The sequence below is a fragment of the Myotis myotis genome, unplaced genomic scaffold (genome assembly GCF_014108235.1).
Source record: "Myotis myotis isolate mMyoMyo1 unplaced genomic scaffold, mMyoMyo1.p scaffold_m19_p_17, whole genome shotgun sequence".
NCBI lineage: Eukaryota > Metazoa > Chordata > Mammalia > Chiroptera > Vespertilionidae > Myotis > Myotis myotis.
In genome coordinates, this window is record NW_023416321.1 from 32,728,696 (window position 1) to 32,744,539 (window position 15,844).

General features: G+C 42.9%; 1 pseudogene; it reads left to right on the forward strand.

Moving 5' to 3' along the window:
- The first annotated feature begins 1,581 nt into the window (after positions 1-1,581).
- LOC118671758 lies at positions 1,582-1,994 on the forward strand (annotated as a pseudogene).
- The last annotated feature ends 13,850 nt before the right edge of the window (positions 1,995-15,844 follow it).

Below are 15,844 nucleotides of genomic sequence, written 5' to 3' on the forward strand. Positions count from 1 at the left end.
CTGAAATAACGAATCACAAGCAATTGCTTCTGTGGGAAATACAGGGTTAGGTTCCTGTGAACTTCTAGTCATGATATTTCAATAAACTAACCAATACTTAACTTTGATTTATGTGTTTTTGCTTAAAGACACCATATGTAATATACATTGTTGATTCCTAAACCTTGAACTCATCATGGTCAGCAGCACTACTGGTATAACTCATGCCTGCTTGAAGCTTATCTCGCACGTGTATTTTCTCCCTCTTTTCTCCATGGCAGCCTTCTTGCACTCATGAACAGCACGCAGCACTTCGGCAATATGCTTGGTAGCTATTTTAAATAGTACAATCACCAACAGAAAGCACAAAATTGAAAAATAAAAATAAAAGTGCTACTAAATAGACCACCATCGTGTTTACAGTATGAGAGCTGAAACAAAAAGGCAAAGTGTTGCTTTGTTCAACCTCAACTGGGAAAGTACAAACTGGGCAACTCAAGTGTTTCACGTGCTGCACGTGTCTGTGCACATGCACAAAAGCACCATGAGCATCAACTTGGGGATTACAAAGAAATTTTAGTGCCCTAGCCGGCTTGGCTTAGTGGATAGAGCGTCGGCCTTCGGACTGAAGGGTCCCAGGTTCGATTCTGGCCAAGGGCACATGGCTGTGTTGCGGGCTTGTCCCCCAGTAGGAGGTGTGCAGGAGACAACCAATCAATGATTCTCTCCTATCATTGATGTTTCTATCCCTCTCTCCTTCTCCCTTCCTCTCTGAAATCAATAAAGAAATATATTAAAAAAAAATTTTAGCAAGTAGGCAAGTTCATAAAAACAGAATCTGTAAGTAATGGAGATCAACTATAGGTTTATGATTTCCATTATGTAGATGAAGAAACTGACGATCAAAGAGGTAAATCACTTCCCCAAGGTCATTCTAATAAGAAGTGGTAGACATGGGATTCAAACCCAGTTCTGCTTAACTCCAAAGTCAAATACACTTAATCACTATTATCTCCGGATGTTCATTACCAGGGAACTAGTTAAATAAATTATAATAATAAAATCCTACAGAAAGTTCCATAAGGGGATACTTTAGTATTACCTTCCAATTATTTAACAAGAGCTACCAAATGAGATCTTGGGTGCTATTCAAGGACATTTCTATTCATTTTCTCCCTTGATGTTCTCACAATTACTCAACGAGGAAGGTGCTGTCCAAATCTTCATCTGATTGATTAGAAAATTGAGGCCCAGAGAAGTTATGCAAGTTGTTTAAGACCACATGGCAGATGCCTGTGCTGCCTCCAACTCCCCGGGCTCCAGCCGAAGGAGAAGGGGGGTAAGTAAAGAGGTCTCTATACCAGTGATGGGGAACCTTTTGAGCTCGGCGCATCAGCATTTTGAAAAACCCTAACTTAACTCTGGTGCCATGTCACATATAGAAATTTTTTGAGTTTTGCAACCATAGTAAAACAAAGACTTACATTGTTGATATTTATTTTATGTATTTAAATACCATTTAACAAAGAAAAATCAACCAAAAAAATGAGTCCGTGTGTCACCTCTGACACGCGTGTCATAGGTTCGCCATCACTGCTCTATACCATGGCTTGTACAAAGCAGACTGCCTGCAAATCTACTGGTGGTGGTAAAGCACTGAGGAAGAAACTGGCTACCAAAGCCACTCGAAAGAGTGCGCCCTCTACTGGAGGGGTGAAGAAACCTCATCGGGCCGTACAGTGGCACTTCGTGAAATTAGACGTTATCAGAAGTCCACTGAACTTCTGATTCGCAAACTTCCCTTCCTGCGTCTGATGCGAGAAATTGCTCAGGACTTCAAAACAGATCTGCGCTTCCAAAGTGCAGCTATTGGTCCTTTGCAGGAGGCAAGTGAGGCCTATCTGGTTGGCCTTTTTGAAGATACCAACCTGTGTGCTATACATGCCAAACGTGTAACAATTACGCCAAAACACATCCAGCTAGCACGCCGCATACGTGGAGAACGTGCTTAAGAATCCACTATGGTGGAAAACATTTCATTCTTTAAAAAGAAAAAAAGTTTCTCTTTTCCTGTTATTGGTAGTTCTGAACGTTAGGTGTTTTTTTTCCATGGGGTCAAAAGGTACCTAAGCATATGATTGCAAGTTGAAAGTAGGGGGCAGAAATCGGATATTGGCAGTTTTTCCATTTTCATTTGTGTGTGAATTTTTTTGATATAAATGTGGGGACATAAAGCATTAATGACAACCAAATGTTTCAGTGAACAAGTTTCAGCAGTTCAACTTTATAACAATATAAATAAATCTGTTAAATTTTTCTGGGCAATGCCAGCATTTAGATTTTTTAAAAACAAGTAAATTTCCTGTTGATGGCAACTAAATGGTGTTTGTAGCATTTTTATCACACAGTAGATTCCATCCGTTCACTGTACTTTTCTCACTTAGTTGCCCTACATGCAAGTACATGTTTTTAATGTTGTCTGTCTTCTCTGCTGTTCCTATAAGTTTGCTATTAAACTACATTAAACTAAAAACAAACAAACAAACAAACAAACAAACAAACATACCACATGGCAAATAAGAAAAGCCTGGTCTTGAGCTTTTAACCACCATATTATTCTAAATCCAAAAAAAGGGCATGTGACCAATAGAGCAACAAAAGACAGAAATTGAATATTGGGGGAAATATGATTTAAAAAAGTGATGATTATTTTGTTAAAGCAGAAAAACTACATCTTTTGAAGAACTTAATATATGACTGAGAAGGGTAAGGAAGAGCTTTGCTTAGTCAATAAGAATCTAAGTATACAGTTAACAGAGATTTTCATAAAATGTTTATTTCTGACCCTTATATTCAATTTTGCTACTGGATAAAGAGATGAGAAGGTATATAATAGCATATGTCATTGGTACCAGTATTATGCTAAAGAATGAGATGTACCATATAAATCTTTGAAGAAAATTTGGTAGTCTAGCAAACAGAATAGTCCAGATTGTGGGCAATATCATGCCAAAGACTTATATTCCAGCCAGTGTAACACCATCAGGTTTTTATTTATTTATTTTAAAATATATTTGTATTGATTTCAGAGAGGAAGAGAGAGGGAGAGAGAGATAGAAGCATCAATGATGAGAGAGAATCATTGATCGGCTCCCTCCTGCATGCCCCCACACTGGGGATCAAGCCCGTAACCCAGGGCACGAACCAAACTGTAACCTCCTGGTTCATAGGTCAACACTCAACCACTGAGCCACGCCAGCCAGGCACCCTCAGGTCTTTAGAAACAGCGTATCAATCTTCATGTGTGAGCTAAATAAGTGTCCAGTTCACTGTCTTCCATGAGCTCAAATTCATTTCAAATTTATGAAAATAGGGTGCATGGTATTTTATCTAGTCAGCAACCTATTTCTCTTAGGGGAATTAGATATATCTTAGAAAAATCTGTAGACCAAAAATTTTGGGGGGTTTTCTTTCTCAATTAATTTCCTTTGAGTGCAAGTAACAGAAAAATTAAATTATTTAAACAAGGAAAATTTATTATATCAGATAATGGGCAAGAGATAGGGTGGTTACTAAGTTGGTTAATTTAGCAGCAAATGATGTTATCAAGGATGTAGGATTTTTTTCCTATTTTTCTTCTCTGTCATCTACAGGCTTTTGTTCTCAGGCTTGCCTCCTCATGGTTGCAAGATGCTGCTGTATTTCCAAGGCATCATATTTATAGTAGTTCCCCTTATCTGCAGGAGATATGTTACAAGACTCCCTGTCGATGCATGAAACTGAAGATAGTACTATTTTCTCCTACACATATATACCTATGATAAAATTTAATTTATAAACTAGTCACAGCATAAGATTAATGACAGTCCTATATGATAAAAGGCTAATATGCAAATTGACCGAATGGTAGAATGACCAGTCGCTATGACGTGCACTGACCACCAGGGGGCAGAAGCTCAATGCAGGAGCTGCCCCCTGGTGGTCAGTGTGCTCCCACAGGGGGAGCACCACTCAGCCAGAAGTCGGGCTCATGGCTGGCAAGTGCAGCGGTGTGGCCAGAGCCTCTCCCACCTCTGCAGCAGCGCTAAGGATGTCCAACTGACAGGAGCAGGCCTAAGCCGTCAGTTGGACAACCTCTGGGGGCTTCCAGACTGCGAGAGAGCACAGGCCTGGCTGAGGGACCGCCCCCCACCCCCACCCCAAGTGCACTAATTTTGTGCACTGGGCCTCTAGTAACTAATAATAAAATAGAGCTCAGACTGGCTTACTTCACTTAGCATAATACCCTCCAGATCCATCCATACTGTTGCAAAAGAAAGGACATTCTGACCTGGCTGGGAGTTGTATGCCCCCAGGACTTGGGAGTCAACCTTGGACCTGGGAATCAATTTTGGAATATGGTCCATTCTCATTCAAGACTGCCTATTATCATGGAAAGATTAACAACGGAATCCCACCCGGCATGGCCTACTTCCCCTTTCCTGTAATCCCTACTTCCCCATGCAATCCTTGACCTGCCCTATGTAAGCAGCTGGTTGTGGGGGGCTGTGGAGCATACTTTTGTGGATGACCTGCTGCTCTCCCATACTTCCAGCAGTTCTGGAATAAATGCTCATATATGATTCAAAAATCCTATCTAATAAAGAGGGAATATGCTAATTAACCCTCACACCGCCACAAAGATGGCGGCGCCCACAGCCAATAAGGAGGGAATATGCTAATTGACTGTCACGCCCTCAAAGATGGTGGCACCCACAGTCACAAGATGGCCAGCAGGGGAGGGCAATGGGGGCAACCAGGCCTGCAGGGGAGGGCAGTTGGGGGGGACCAGGCCTACAGGGGAGGGCAGTTAGGGGCAACCAGGCCGGCAGGGGAGGGTTGTTAGGGGCGACCAGGCCAGCATGGGAGGGCAGTTGGGGGTTACTGGGATGGCAGGCGAGGGCAATTGGGGGCAACCGGGCTAGCAGGGGAGGGTAGGTAGTGGTGATAGAATCAGCAGGGGAGCAGTTAGGCATTGATCAGGCTGGCAGGGGAGTGGTTAGGGGGTGATCAGGCTGGCAGGCAGAAGTGGTTAGGGGCAATCAGGCAGGCAGGCAGGTGAGTGGTTGGGAGCCAGCAGTCCCAGATTGTAAGAAGGATGTCCCAGATTGGAGAGGGTGCAGGCTGGGCTGAGGGACACCCCCCCCCAAGTGCACGAATTTCATGCACCAGGCCTCTAGTAATAATAATAATGATAATGGTAAAATAGAACAATTATAACAATATACTGTAATAAAAGTTATGTGAATGTGGTCTCTCTCACTCTGCCAAAATATGGTATTGCGCTGTACTGACCCTTCTTGTGATGATGTGAAATGATGCAATGCCTACCTCATGAGATGAAGTGAGGTAAATGACATAGGCATTGTGACGTAGTGTTAGGATATTATTGACTTTCTGACAATACTCAGAAGGAGGATCATCTGCTTCAGGTGATCTTGGATCATTAAGCCATGACTAAGTGATTAATGGGCAGATAGCATTTACAGCATGAATACGCTGGACAAAGGGACAATTCACATCCTGAGTGAGATGGAACAGAATGGTATGTGCTCTGACCAGGGACTGAACCCATAACTTGGTGTATGGGCACTCTAACCAACTGAGCTACTAGCCAGGGCTATATTTCTTTTGATTTCTATCTATATATCTTATTTATTTATTTTACTTGTTACCTTATTTATTCTCACAACATGCCTATGATGTATGGAGGAGAAAGTTGAGGCACACAGAGATCAGATTTGCCCAAAGTCACAGACAGCAAACAAACTGGGATGGGGTCGCATGTTGCAGAAGACCAAAGAAATACCAAGCATGCTTCCTAGAGAAGGGGAGGGACCCTGTTTATTAACACTAGTGGACTCCGGGAATAATTTCCAAATCAGAGTGAAGAAACATGTAGAGGGCTTCACTTTTTATAACCTCCTGGGGTCTTTGTCTTGCAGATATGGTTCCGCCCCCTTTTGTGGGCTTACAGCAGGGGTCCTCAAACTTTTTAAACAGGGGGCCAGTTCACTGTTCCTCAGACCGTTGGAGGGCCGGACTATAGTTTAAAAAAAAAACTATCAACAAATTCCTATGCACACTGCACATATCTTATTTTGAAGTAAAAAAACAAAATGGGAACAAATACAATATTAGTATTTGCATGTGGCCCGTGGGGCCGTAGTGGGGCCGTAGTTTGAGGACCCCTGGCTTACAGGAAGGGCCCCAGGTGTTGAGGTACACAGGCCATATCCGATGATCTGTCCTGGGGCCAGCGATAACGACCTTCCCCCCCACCCCCCCTTCCAGGGCAGTGCATTGTTCACAGTTTTTATGGCCTGACACGCCTTGCAAGGCCAGTTTCCTCCTCACCAGAGCAGGCTCTCAGTTCACCCAGGGCCCCCTGCAGTAAGTGCCAGTCACCAGGACATTCCCAGTGCTGTAGTCTACACACATTGTAGAGAACAGCCTTCCTGCACTGAGCTCCTTGCAGGCTGGCCTTACCCTCACCCTGCCCTCCCCACCCTGCCCTGTAGGCCTGGGCCATTGCAGCTCAGGGCTCAAGACACCCTGGGAATGGGGCTGGGGAGTAGGGGAGAGAGAAGGATGAGTAAAAAAAAAAAAAAAAAAGAAAGAACAGAACAGAAGAAAACTCAGAAGCTGAACAGATAGGCCCATGTCTGGGAGTGGGAGAGTTGAGAGACCTCCCCCAAAAAGGGCAGCTTACACACAAGGTATTTTTTTTTACACACACTTATACACATACCTAGATATAGTACATGTTAAATATATGCTATTCACACCCTGCCCGGTGCCCTGAGAGCCAGCGGTGGTGCTGGTGGGCATGGGTGAGCAGATGGGAGTTTGTTAAATATGCACTCCAACCCTAACTGGTTTGGCTCAGTGGATAGAGCGTCAGCCTGCAGACTGAAGGGTCCCAGGTTCGATTCCAGTCAAGGGCATGTACCTTAGTAGGAGGTGTATAGGCGGCAGCTGATCTATGTTTCTCTCTCATTGATGTTTCTAACTCTCTATCCCTCTCCCTTCCTCTCTGTAAACAAATCAATAAAATATATTTTAAAAAATAAAATAAAACAAATAAATATGCACTCCAAGTTCTATGTGCATATCTACACATACCACAGACACAGCCACTCACCCCTCAGGTACTGTACACAGGCTCAGCCAGGAATAGATAAAAGGGGTCCCTCTCTTGAGTGTCCCCTGCAAATGACTCTGAGACCTACATTTTGCTGAAGGAAGAAGGGGCTGGAGAAAAGAAAAAGGTGGGAGTCTGGAGTGTGATAACTGCAGCTTTTAACTCATTTTCCCCCCACCCCCTCAGACTTAAGCCCTCATCTTCTCAGGGAGTGTGTCACCTGCCTGACCCTGCCTAGGGCTGGCGGATCACAGGGTGAGGGCTGCTTCTGATGAAAGGAAGCTGTATAGGTGTGTGTGCACCTGTCTGTGTGAGCACTTGGCAGGGGAGGGAATGCGTGTCCATCTCTCCATCCTCTAGGCTCTCAGACACAAAGTGGACTGAGAACCAGAAAGCTGCCAGCCAGGGGAGTGACCCCTGTGTGAGCTCTGAAGGAGAAAGAGAAACATAAAAATGAAAACTCTGAGGTCTGAGTGGGGAGGGGGCTTAGCTGAGAAAAGAAGGAAGGACAAGGCAGGTGCCCAAGGCTGCCCTTGACTGTCATTGTCTTGTAAATAAGCTAGTTTAAGTTCTCACTCCATAGGACAAGTAAAAGGTTTGAAGGCTGGGCTGAGGAGTTGCTGAAATTCATCTACATAGTCCACAATCGCTAGCAAGAGGGAAAACAAAGTTTTGTTGACTTTTTTAGGGGTGAAGTCTTCATAAAACTGGGAGGGACCCCAAAAAGCCAAATTGTGAGCTCTTGTATGCATCACTTTGAAAGTCAGTTCAGGGTCTCTAGATAGAAAACCATACTAAAGGTTGAGAAAATTTTGCTCCATTAGCATTTCGTTTGTGTGATTGTTTTTTTTCTCTTTTATTTATTTACTTTTAAATCCTCACCCAAGGATGTGGGGGTTTTTTTGTGTGCCTTTTTTAAATTGATTTTTGAGAGGGAACGGAGAGGGGAAAAGAGAGAGAAAAACATCAATATCAGAGAGAAGCATCCACTAGTTGCTTCTGCACACGCCCTAGGGATCAAACCCAAAACCTGGGTATGTGTTCTGATTAGGAACTGAACCGTGACCTCCTAGTTCATAGGTCGACCCTCAACCACTGAGCCACGCTGGTCGGGCCAACTTGTATTCTTACAGACCAGCGATTTTCAACCAGCGTGCCACAAGAGGCACCCTGGTGTGCCTCAATAATTTTTAAAGCATGCAATACCTGACTATTTAGTTGGGGGCACTGACCTGATTGTCAAATTACAAAATGACAACAGCAAACACAACAATAACGGGCCAGTGTGAATGAATCAAAATTATACCTGTTATTTATTTAATTTTTTTTTTGGTCAGATTGGCAAAAAACATATTTTTTTGGTATGCCGCAGAATTTTAGTATTTAGTTTATGAGTGCCATGAGATAACAAAGGTTGAAAATCCTGCTATAGATGAGACAGTTTCCTTTTGGGGAGGGCCTCAGGGTGAACTTTGGAGGTGGTCAGCCTCCCTTGTTCACTCTTCAGAACTGCATGCTTTGGGGGTGCTTCTGGAGCCTGGGAGGCTGGGCTGAGTCTGCCGCATTGGGTGGTCAGGTACTGCTGACCAGGCTGTCCAACGAGTTGCTCAGGCACAAATGGCACCTCGCTCTTGTGCTCCTGGCTATCCAGGTAGGTGTTCTGGGCAGACTCAGTACTGCTCTGGACAGTGACTGAGATGAACAGTGTTGATGTGGTGTGTGGAGAGGACAGGAGTGGGGTCTTATACGCCACTAGGCAAGATGAATTAGGAAGCGCGCGACTGCTGCTGAGACTACTGGTGCTGGACAGTGGGAAGCGCTATCTCTCTATATTTTAAACCACGAGTTCGCACTGATAAGTACAATTTTAATGTAACATTAAAAGGCCATTCTAAGTTTTCTCCCTTTCTGTACTTGTAACACCCACAGTGAAATATCCTCAATATTTACTTATTAAATCTATTCTTCCATATTCTCCAAAGTGATTAATTGCTTATATCCATGATGCCCCCTTCCCAGGTAAACACTCTCTTCACCCCACTCACACTCCAACAACCTGCACCCAGTTGACACTGCCTTTCATTCCTCTTCCCTGTGGACACCTCCCTTGCTCAGCCCCCCCTAATGGCTTTGGACTGAATTATTCAGGAAGAGAGGGAGTCAAAAGGACAGGAAGGCAAGGAAGAAGGCCGGCAGGCAGGCCCATATATTTACCTTTCAATAAAGCTTACCGCCAGGCTGGTGTAGCTCAGTGGTTGAGCATTAACCCATGAACCAGGAGGTTATGGTTGGATTCCTGGTCAGGGTATGTGCCCAGGTTTTGGGCTCAATCACCAGTAGAGGGCATGCAGGAGGCAGCCAATCAATGATTCTCTCTCATCATTGATGTTTCTATCTCTCCCTCTTCCTTCCTCTCTGAAATCAATAAAAATGTATTAAAAAAAAAAAAAAACTTTAGGTAAGAAAAGTTTAACCAAAAAGAGAACTGTAAGATTGAAAAATGTTGGATGATATTACAAGCCAGTGGATATTATAGTTTGGAGGAAGCAAACCCTCATGGTAATTTTCAAATAATAAGATAAATATAGTTTAATGTGTCAGGGGTTTTTTTTTTTTGTTTTTTTTTTTAATATATTTTATTGATTTTTTACAGAGAGGAAGGGAGAGATAGAGAGTTAGAAACATCAATGAGAGAGAAACATCGATCAGCCGCCTACTGCACACTCCCCACTGGGGATGTGCCCGCAAACCAGGTACATGCCCTTGACCGGAATCGATCCCGGGACCTTTCAGTCCGCAGACCGACGCTCTATCCACTGAGCCAAACCGGTTTCGGCAATGTGTCAGGTTTTTTATTCTAAATATTTGTGTCCATAATTTTTAAATTAAAATAAATCACACTACTTAAACTAGAGCCTTGCTATTCAAGGTATGACCCACCAGCTACATGAGCCTCTTCTGGGACCCTGACAGAAATACAGGTTCAGGCCCCACCATGTACTTTCACTAAATAGGTGGTAAACACCTTTAGAGTAGTAATTATTCACCCCGTAAGTTTACAGTTTAATAGCCAGATACCAAAAAGTCTGGCTAGTGATTTACTAACTCACTTCTGAGAAAAGTATATTTAAAAAGTATGTACAATGAAGTAAAACCCAGTTAGATTGCTGTACTTTAATCATTGACTTCAAATGAGAGAACTAAATTTTTTCCATTATTTTTCTTACTGCAAAATGTCAACTTTTCAGTCCTGAAATCACAGACCGTGGTTAGAATATCGGTCTGCAACTTGTTGGCTGTGTAAACTGGGGAAAGTCTCTTAAACTCGCTGCACTTCCATTTCAATTTTTGGAGTGCTTAAGCTCATCAACTTTGGAATAAGAAGGCCTAACTTTGAATCTTGCTTCTTCCTCTTCTTAGCTATGTAGACTTGGGCAAGCTCTTTAACTTTTGATCCTCCGTGAAATATAGGCCAAGTTTCCATGGGAAAATGCACGTTAAGTACTTAGCACAGTGCCTTGGCACGTAGTACGTGTTAAATAATCATTAACTCAATGTTCTTGTCTCAATTTTGAAATAAGGATAATTATATGCAGTACAGGTTGCTGTGAAAGCTGAGATAACACAGGGTCTGAAGTATGTCTGGCACAAAGTAAGTGCTCAGTAAATATTAGCTATGATTGGCTCATCGGGTTGTTGTGAGGACCCAGTGGAATAAAATAGTGTAATACTCATGATCATTATTGTTCCCTCAAATCAGGAGCTAAGTCTCACCTCAGGTTTCAAAGAATGTTGACTATACTGTAACCTGCCGTTTTTAAGCCATTCTACATTATAATCAATTCCCTTACTTATTGCTTGTTTATATGCTAGGATGCTACAGAAAGCAACAGCTGAGCATTGCAACTTGGATCTGGCTTGGTAATGCTCCTCTGATCCCAAGATCCTACTCCTGAAATGGCCAGCGCCATCCTAGATGAGTGGCTGGATGTGAATTACAAAAGGGAAAAGGAAAAGCAGGTGAAAAGAAATGTTGCAAAATCTTCAAGATAAACAGCAGGGACTACATCTGCCTCAGAAATAACTTCTTTAAAGACCATGCAAAGGATAAAAAGGAGGAACAGTGGACATGGCAGCATCCAATTGCTCTGGTAACTGGAATTTTGCAAATAAATACTTCGGCATAGCTGGTTTCTCAAGCAAACTGGCCTCTTCTTTCCATTATGTGGCCCCTCTTCTGCTTCCTCATCCTCATTTGTATACACCCATTCCTATCATACTTTGGAATGAAAGGAAAAGTACTCCTTTTTAAGCCATTTTATCCCCCCCCCCAAAAAAAAAAAATGAAATGAAATCTGGCAATGCATTGTTTGTTCTTACACTGAGGCAGGAAGTGTCCCTACTCTATATCAGGAGCTCTGTCCCTTCATGAGAGTCATCATACTGTGCTCCTGAGAAGTATGGTAAGCCAGGAACCTCTCTAAAATCCTGACAGTTAAAGCAATAAAGTTTTTGTGAGCCGCTAGATTTCCCTAAACTTTCCTTTCCCGGTGAGCATGAGGGAAATGCTGCTCTAAGTCATAGGAAATATGGGCAAGATTTGAGTCATTTGTATTGTATTCAACTGACCCAGTTAGGACCCAGTGTCCCTTTCCAGCCTAACCTCTCACTGTTCTCCTGTGCTATAGCCAAACACGTCTCCTTGTTCCTGGCACACACACTTTTTTGCCTTGGCTCTTGCCATTCTCTCTGCCTGGAATGTCCCCTCCCCTTCTCTCCATATCCTCCTCCTACTTTATCAAACTCTCATATGTCTTCTTAGACGTCTCAAATCAAATAACACCCCTTCCACAAAGCCTTCTCTGATTTCCATAGCTACTGAAGATTTTGCTTTTCTTTTTTGTGTTCTTTTTGGGTATTTGGAGTTATCTGTGTGTATCCTTCATTCCTCCATATCCCTGAGGAAGAGATGAAGCCCTTTGTGTATTCTCCTTCATTCCCCGTGGCATTCCAAACTGTAAGTGGCTTTTTTATTTACACGCATCCTTCCTCAACCAACCCTCGACTTATAAGCTTTTTTAAGGGCCATGTTTTGTACATACCCTGCACCTAGCTCATTGCTTGGCACATAGTTAGCGCTCAAGAAATACTGGTTGAAGCAATGAATAAAAGTAGATGCTTTGTTGGAAATGAATTAGATTAATTTGTATTATGAAACTTTAAATTAGTGGGAAAAGTATAGTATTGAGTAGTTACAAGTGCACGGAATTCATTCATTCATTATTCAGCAGTGAACCAGGCAAATAAAAATCTTGACTTAAGCCCTCGCTGGTTTGCCTCAGTGGATAGAGTATTGGCTTATGGACCAAAGCGTTCCGGGTTCGATTCCAATCAAGGGCATGTTTTTAATAGATATTTTTTTATTGATTTCAGAGAGGAAGGGAGAGGGACAGAGAGAGGTAGAAACATCAATGATGAGAATCACTGATCAGCTGTCTCTTGCATGCCCCCCACTGGGGATAGAGCCTGACACCTGGGCATGTGCCCTGACCCGGAATCAAATCATAACCTCTTGGTTCAACCACTGAGCCACACCAGCTGGGCTGAACTAGGCTTCTTTCTCTACCTCTCATGGGTCTTTTTGATCTATTGTCTCCATTTTCTATGCAGATGAATTTCTGTGCATCCACCAAAGTTTAGCTTGCACATGGTTTTCATTTCCTGTGTCCTAGCCTTTACAGTACCTTTTGTTCAAGAACCCACCATTTACCAATTGCTTCATTCTCGCAGCTTCTCAATTCCAAATTGCTGGGAGAAGGCATCTCACTGGTCTAGTTGGCATCAGGGTTGCCCTCTTTTCTAGGGGGCATGGAAAGAATAAGTTCACTAAAAAATGGAATATGCCAAAACCGGTTTGGCTCAGTGGATAGAGCGTCGGCCTGCGGACTGAAGGGTCCCAGGTTCGATTCCGGTCAAGGGCATGTACCTGGGTTGCGGGCACATCCCCAGTGGGAGATGTGCTGGAGGCAGCTGATCGATGTTTCTCTCTCATCGATGTTTCTAACTCTCTATCTCTCTCCCTTCCTCTCTGTAAAAAATCAATAAAATATATTTAAAAAAAAAATGGAATATGAGTGAGAAGACAACAATTGACACATCTACGGGAAATGGCAGGGTTTTTGTTTTAAACCTGTGCTTATCACCAATATCCATTTCCAGAACTTTTTTATTTTTAATCCTCACCCAAGGACATGCTTAGAGAGAGGGAAGGAGAGAGAGAGAGAGAGAGAGAGAGAGAGAGAGAGAGAGACATTGATATGAGAGAGAAACATCAATTGGCTGCCTTCCTCACGCTCCCCGACCAGGGATCAAACCCGAAACTCAGGCATGTGTCCCGACCAGGAGTCAAACCAGCAACCTTTGATGCATGGAACGATGCTCAACCAACTGAGCCACTCCAGCAGGCTCCAGAACTTTTTCATCATCCAAAACTGAAACTCTGTACCCAGTAAATGATAATTCCTCTTTCTGCCCTTCCCCTAGACCAGGGGTCCTCAAACTTTTTAAACAGGGAGCCAGTTCACTGTCCCTCAGACCGTTGGAGGGCCAGACTATAGTTTAAAAAAAAACTATGAGCAAATTCCTATGCACACTGCACATATCTTATTTTGAAGTAAAAAAACAAAACGGGAACAAATACAACATTTGTATTTGCATGTGGCCCGCGGGCCGTAGTTTCAGGACCCCTGCCCTAGACCCTAGTAACCTTTATTATACTTTCTGTCTCTATGAAAGTATCTACTCTAGATACCTAATATAAGTAGAATCATACAGTAACTGTTTTTTAGTGGCTGGTTAATTTTACTTAGCATAATGTCCTCAAGTTCATCCATGTTGTAGCACGTATCAGAATTTTATTTTTTATTTTTTTAAATATATTTATTGATTTTTTTCACAGAGAGGAAGGGAGAGGAATAGAGAGCTAGAAACATCGATAAGAGAGAAACATCAATCAGCTGCCTCCTGCACACCTCCCATTGGGGATGTGCCCGCAACCAAGGTACATGCCCTTGACTGGAATCGAATCTGGGACCTTTCGGTCCGCAGGCTGACGCTTTATCCACTGAGCCAAACCGGTCGGGGCTATTTTGTTTTTTTAATCCTCACCCAAAGATGTGTTCTATTGATTTTTAGGGAGAGAGAAATATCGATGTGAGAAACATCGATTGGTTGCCTCCCCTACTTGCCCCGATGAGGGATGGAACCTGAAACCTAGGTAAGTGCCCAGATGGGGAATCGAACCTACGACCCTTTGGTGTTAGTACAATGTTCCAACCAACTGAACAACCTGGCCAGGGCTCATTCTTTTATATATATATATTTTATTGGTTTTTTACAGAGAGGAAGGGAGGGGCATAGAGAGTTAGAAACATCAATCAGCTGCCTCCTGAACACCCCCTACTGGGGATATGCCCACAACCAAGGTACATGCCCTTGACCAGAATTGAACCTGGGACCCTTCAGTCCGCAGGTCCATGCTCTTATACACTGAGCCAAACCGGTTAGGGCAGGGCTCATTCTTTTTAAAAGCTGAATGTTCCATAGTATGTCATATTACATTTTGTTTATCCATTCATCTGTTAGTGAGATTTGGGTTGTTTCTACCTTTGTGAATAATGCTGCTATGAACATTGTGTACAAATACCTGTTGGAGTCCTTGCTTTCAATTCTTTTGGATACATACCTAAAAGCAAGTTGCTGTATCATATGATAATTTTAAGTTTACATTTTTGAGGGCCTGCCAAACTGTTTTTCGCGGTGGCTATACTATTTTTCAGCCTCACAAGTAATGCACCAACACTTGTTTTCTTTCTTTCTTTCTTTTTTATAATAGTCATTCTGGGTGTGAAATGGTATATTATGGTTTAGATTTGCATTTCCCAGATGGTTAATTATGTTGAGCATCTTTTCGTGGTTTTGTGGACATTTGTGCATCTTTTTTGAAGACTTAAGACATTTCTATAAAATAAAGAAGTTCTTGGCTCATTTTTTAATTGGGTTGTTTGTTTTTTGTTGTTGACTAGTTATAGGCGTTCTGCATATATTCAGGACATTAATCCCTCATCAGATGATTTGCCAATATCATTCTGTGGATAAGATAATAGTTTTTCAATTTAGTGCCTGCCAAGGCAACTGCGTGAAATAAATTCTAGTCTTGTACTAACTTGCTGCAGAGGTCTGGGTCAAGGTGAGACTTGGGGATTGAGCCAGCAACCCAGGTATGTGCCCTGACCAGTTATCGAACCATGACTTCCTGGTTCCTAGGTCAACACTCAACCACTGAGCCATGCTGGCTGGGCACTGGGTATTTTTTCTTAAGAGAGAGGGGAAGGGAGAGGGAGAGAGAGATAAAACTTCTATGAGAAAGAAACATCGATGTGTGAGAGCTACATCAATTGGTTGCCTCCTGCACGCCCCCTACTGGGGATCAAGCCCGCAACCTGGGCCTGTGCCCTGACTGGGAATTGAACCTGTGACCTCTTGGTGCATGGGACAAACCTCAGTCCACTGAGTCTCATTGGCCAGGCCTATTGAGTGTTTGATGTCAAATAAAGTTCAAAAACATTTTACTGACCACATATGACAGGAAAGATGAAATTAAAAAGGATCTTAGGGAAAGCT